Source organism: Pristiophorus japonicus, unplaced genomic scaffold, assembly GCF_044704955.1.
Source record: "Pristiophorus japonicus isolate sPriJap1 unplaced genomic scaffold, sPriJap1.hap1 HAP1_SCAFFOLD_262, whole genome shotgun sequence".
In the NCBI taxonomy this organism is placed as follows: Eukaryota; Metazoa; Chordata; class Chondrichthyes; family Pristiophoridae; genus Pristiophorus; species Pristiophorus japonicus.
In genome coordinates, this window is record NW_027252362.1 from 326300 (window position 1) to 332436 (window position 6137).

At 46.6% G+C, this 6137-nt stretch overlaps 1 non-coding gene across 1 annotated transcript; it reads left to right on the top strand.

Moving 5' to 3' along the window:
• The first annotated feature begins 378 nt into the window (after positions 1–378).
• On the top strand, positions 379–452 carry trnad-guc (transfer RNA aspartic acid (anticodon GUC)). The gene has a single exon. It is a non-coding gene; the product is annotated as a tRNA-Asp (tRNA).
• The last annotated feature ends 5685 nt before the right edge of the window (positions 453–6137 follow it).

Sequence of the window (6137 nt, forward strand, 5' to 3'; positions counted from 1 at the left end):
GCAAAGAAACGGTGAATCCAACTGTCCCTGTTAGCATTTAGTTCCTGTTTAATCACAGGAATATCCACAGTCAGGAGCTGAAAAGGAATTCAAACCTAACACCGGCTTCGGGACAATCAGAATACTTTGTCACAGACAAGGCACCGGAAGGCTGGAAGGTAGATCACACCGGTTGCGGGAGAGCTGGTTGGCGGTGACATGGAAGTGTCTGCAGTGTGCGGGACCAGACTGTTTCCACGCATCCACAATGAATGTCCCTCCATTTATTTGTGAAAAGTACCACTGACAGTGGACAAGTTCCATTCCGGTCAGAGCAATCTGAAGCTTCAACTGTCTGACACCCTGGTTTGGGGTGCCTTGAACCTTGTACTTCCATCAGTCTCTGTGGCGCAATGGGTTAACGTGTTCGGCTGTCAACCGAAAGGATGGTGGTTCGAGCCCACCCAGGGACGAAGTGTTTAACTGTTTTTCCACGAGTATTCGGTGCCGCACAGTCCCAGGTTGTCATTGTGCGTTTTGGCTGCACGAATCTGTTCCGCAAATGTTGCCAGCAGTGCTGTTATCCAATTAGTTCCCACTCCAATATTTTATGAGCATTCAGTTCAAGTAAAACGATAACAATTTTTTACATGGATCATGTTCCTCCTTCCAGCCCACTCGAAATAAATTATGTTATTGGGTTTAAAGAAACTGGTGGAAATTGATTCTATTGATACATAGAAAGAACTGGAACTACGGTCTCAAGTGCTCCTCCTATCAAGAATCGGCACACACACAATCAATGGTTTTACAACTGAGTCATAAACACTTACAATTTTAAACCATTCTCATACAGCGTGTAAATGAGATAGGGATAAAACTTCATCACATGTAAAGAGAAAATGAATGATTGAAGATACCACTGTTCCTCAGTAATTATATTATTATTTATTTCATTCTGAAGAAGGTTATCGGCTAATTAACGGTGATTAAAAGAATTCTTACTTTTGCACGTTGGCTGCATGTTGTCAATTTTATCAGGTTTTGAATTTAAAAATGGTGTTACAAAATTTATCTCCGAGACCTGGAATCAAAGCTGTTTTTCGGTGGCATAAGAAGTGGTTTTACCCAATCATTTAAAGATGATTTCAAAGAATCACGTGGCGTTAAATTCACATCATGGTTACGATTTGTTTCGGTGTGAAACAAGTGGATTAAAAAGGACAATAATGTTAAATAAAGAGTAAAGCTACCACTACACAGTCACATCAAAGCCTCCCAGGGCAGGTACAGTACGCGTTAGACACAGCGTAAAGCTTCCTCTACATTGTCCCATCAAACTCTCACAGGACAGCTACAGCACGTGTTAGATACAGAGTAATGCTCCCTCTACACTATCCCATCAAACCCTCTCAGGACAGATACAGCCCATGTTAGATACAGAGTAAAACTCCCTCTCCACTGTCCCATCAAACCCTCTCAGGACAGATACAGCCCGTGTTAGATACAGAGTAAAACTCCCTCTCCACTTTCCCATCAAGCTCACCCAGGGCAGGTACAGCATGCGTTAAATACAGAGTAAAGATTCTTCTAAACTGTCCCATCAAACGCTCCTAGGGCAGATGCACCACGGGGTTAGATACAGAGGAAAGCTCCCTCTACATTGTCCCATCAAACTCTCAGGGCATGTACAGCACAAATTAGTTACAACATAAATCTCCCACGACACAGTCCCATCAAACTCTTCCAGGGCAGGTGCATGTTGCATATGCAATAACTCAGTCGGCTTACTAGCGTGAACTCAATCAGGTGCATCCTGACCGTACTTTTCTCGCTCTCGAACAAAGGATTAAACATGGAGGCTTTCTTTATATACAAGAGTTGCATGTGTGTGCCTGTGGCCCAATGACCTTCGACGGTCGGTCCCCCTGGTGGCAAGTAAACCCGGGCATATATACATTACAGTGCAGCACGTGTTTAAATCTCCCTCTACACTGTCCCATCAAACCCTCCCAGGGCAGGCACAGCACAGGATAGATACAGAGCAAAGCCCCCACTATACTGTCCCATCAAACCCGTCAGGGCAGGTACAGTACGGATTAGATACAGATTAAAGCCCCCTCTACATTGTCTCATCAAAGACTCACAGAGCTGGTACAGCTCATCTAAGATATACAGTAAGGCTTCCTCTAACCTGTTCCATCAAATCCTCCCAGGACAGATCCAGCATGGGGTTAGATACAGAGTAAAGCTCCCTCTACACTGTCCCATCAATCTCTCCCAGGACAGATCCAGCACGGGGTTAGATACAGAGTAAAGTTCCCTCTACACTGTCCATTAATCTCTCCCAGGGCAGGTACAGCACGGGATTAGATACAGAGTAAAGCTCCCTCTAGACTGTCCCATCAATCTCTCCCAGGGCAGTTACAGCACGGGGTTAGCTACAGAGTAAAGCTCCCTCTACACTGTCCCATCAATCTCTCCCAGGGCTGGTACAGCACTAGATAGATACAGAGTAAAACTCCCTCTACACTGTCCCATCAATCTCTCCCAGGGCTGGTACAGCACGGGGTTAGATACAGAGTAAATCTCCCTCTACACTGTCCCATCAATCTCTCCCAGGGCTGGTACAGCACGGGTTAGATACAGAGTAAAGCTCCCTCTACACTGTCCCATCAATCTCTCCCAGGGCAGTTACAGCACGGGGTTATATACAGAGTATAGCTCCTTCTACAGTGTCCCATCAATCTCTCCCAGGGCTGGTACAGCACGGGTTAGATACAGAGTAAAGCTCCCTCTACACTTTCCCATCAATCTCTCCCAGGGCTGGTACAGCACGGGTTAGGTTAGCACAAATCTTTTTCTGGAAGAATCACTCGACATTCGGGGTCGGTTCCAATCCCAAAATGGCCTTTATTACACAGGCCGGGAGAGAGCCTCTGGTCCAACTCCAGGCATTCCACTCCACCGAACAAAGAAATTCATCGATATTTATATGTTTTACAACAGTTCATTACAATTACTTAGCCCATGTCAGCTGGACACAATCCAATCATAAGGAGTATAAATTACAAATCGATTCCACTGGGCCAATGGAATTGGCCACCAGGCACCAGGGGACTGTGTGATCACCTCATGTTCCAGCTGGGGCTTATTCATGGCCTCGTGAGATTCTCCAGATCCCCTTATCTCTACTGTCCTTGGGTTCTGTCTGCACCTAACCTCCTTATCCTTATACAGTCACAGGAATTTCTTTGTTCAGTATTCTGCTGGGACATCTTGTCTGTGGTTTGTTGATTAAGGACGTTCTGCTGAGCTCACTCTTTCCAATGTTCCTGTACATGGAACTGCAGTGTCATCAGCTACCCAAAAATGTAGTCAAGCTAACTGTTAGCTGAATTCCCCTAGTGCTTTGCAGAATCCCTGGCAGCCATTTTATATCTGGTTACCATTTTACACATACATATATGCATACATATATTCAGCAGGTGCCTTTGCCTTTGCCCTACAACAATCCCCCCTTTCGGTAATGGACTGATCCTAGTCTCCTTTAACCGACAACATTATTTGTGACTCGACTTATATTTTTATGTACCACCCGGTACTTCTTGTCACAACGTGCTGGCCAGTCACGTGGTTCAGAAGTCCCAGTTGCTTAGATCAAATTGATATAGTTCAGATTCCCCTGTCCCTCTGCTGGACAAGTCACTTTATTTACTTGAGCCCTTGTTCTGATACTCCTTTGTCGTGCATAATGCCTGCAGGATCGACAGGCCATGATTCTCCATGTTAGTGCTAAGACCAGCTGTATCCCTACCAGTATGTGTGATATTATTCCAATCCAGGTGTGGATGTTTACGTTCATGCCCCAGTCCCAGACCCTCCTCCACCAACTCTGGTTTTGTAACTCTTGGTCAGTATCCTTCTCCAGTATTTCAATCTTTGTCTGTAGTTGGTGGTAGAGTCTGACACACTGGCCTACTCTGAGTCTTAGTTCACATAATACTGCAACTAAATGTGGGATAGGGGCCTGCTCTGGCTCGTCATAATCCTGCAGGTGATCGTGGAGCTGATCGATGGCGTTAATGATTTTGGTCCTCGGTGTCTAACCTGGATAATGCGGGCTTGTCCTATTGTGAGGTCGTAGGGCTGTGAAGCAAAAGTTTGGTTGCGAGATCTGGCATTGTAAGCCATTGTACCGATATGATTGTGCCGTGGTAGAGACACAGTATTTCCCTTTGCCCCTGTAACCTGTTCTGGCAAAATGTGTGGGGGCAGGTACTATTTCCAATACACACCCATCGGTTGGATTAAATCCACATTCGACTAGTTCTCCCTGTCCCACCGGGTGAGGGCACACCGTAATGTCACCCGTCTGCATGCATCCCGTCAGGGAGATCCCATAGTGTGCGTTGTCTCTGCGGACAGCAGGGCTGCGGTCACATAGTAATGGAGGGAGGTGTTTTCCCGTATGATCCCGATATTCTACAGTTCATAAAGGAGAAACGGTCCTGAGCTTGTGTGACTATAGGTAACATCAGGGCTATTCCTACTCCGGCAGCTTTGCCCATTCGGCAGTTTGGGATCACTGGGCAAACTCTGGTGAGTCCCTTCAGAGTGCAATTACCCAGTGTCCCCTTCAGTTTGGCCAACTGAGCCAGATGTGGGCTGTCCATCCAGTCTGGCAACTCACCCCTTTGGATATGATCGAGGTTGTGCCGTATCTGTCCCACCATCCATAGGCCATAAGCGTGACAGAGTTGTCCCTATCTAAGTTTTGCGGTATCTTCTCTCTCTCTCTGTCGATAAGGAGATTGATTGTTTTTGCCTGAGCTTCCAGGACCGAGAGGCCATCCAATTGAATTTCGGCACCCTCTCTTCCGAGTTCGGATTGATCTTCCTGAGTCCACTCTGCCCGTTCTAATAATCCCTTCATCACCCCTTTAAGCTGCTCCACCCTTTCATTTAGCCTTTGTATTTCCAGTGAGTTTACTATGGAGGTTCCGGCATTAAAACCGGTCGCAACATCATTAACTATTTCCCTCTTAGTCCTATGAACTGGCTCCTGTCCTGGAATCTACTGGCACACATGGTATCGGCAGCCTGCTGCATTACACCTTTACTTAATACATTATACATATTTCTTGCCTGCTCTGTACAATATTCCGGCATCTGTATACCTGAGATATTGATCAGGACAGGCACAATTTCATGCTTAACATTATCATACAATAGTTCACCCTCGTTGGACAGCACGATCCCATTTTCCGTTCCCCTTGGAATTGTTGGACATGACAATTCCATCGGCAGTGTGGTGGTTCTTATGGGGCGCGGTGTCGGAGGGGGTGAGAAGCATACATACAACGATATTGTGGCAGCCTCTAACTCCTCATAGTATCGACACAGCCCCACCCCCTCTTTGTGGGTGACTAACGGTTGTGGCTGGGCAGGAGGCGTGCAAATTATTGCAAAGGTACATTCATCGGGCCCCCCCGGTCTCCCTTCGTCTAATGCAACTGCTTCTTGTACCCGTGGAGCATTGCACGCATACTCTATTCTTATCCGGATTCATTTGCAGCCACGCGTTAAAATCAGTTCTGTCCTTGCTCCAGTCCTTGGCTGCTGGAATGCATATTTCGTCAGTAAAAGTAAACAAAACCCCATAGTTGATACAGTTGTGTCTTTCTTGCGTGTGCTGTACCTCTCGTAGTCCACCTGTATTATCCAATGCTTGTGTGGGCCTCAAGGTTCCCAGTATCATGAGTCCCCAGAGTCGAAGTCACCACTGCGGTCCCATCTCGGTGATGGTTTTATCTGCAAATTTTAAACAGATAGCCTGGGCGTCACCAGGTGTTAGGTTCTGGTCTACTTGTGTCGCGGTCACTCTGTGGAATCGGAGGTAAAGGTTAGGTTATCCATATTCTTCACAGTCGTACCATCTCGATCACTTCATGTCCCTGTCTGGGCTGCCGTCGGTTTTGTATTTGGGCCTGCTGTGCTCGAGCCTGCAAGATGACCCATCTAAATATTATCCAAACTCTAATCAACACCAATGCCACCTCTATTCCTCCAAACATCGCAGTGTGCTTTACTGTTAGGTTGGGTTTGTGGACCACACCGACCCACCGTGGGATACATTGGCTCGATTGCCACAGGTG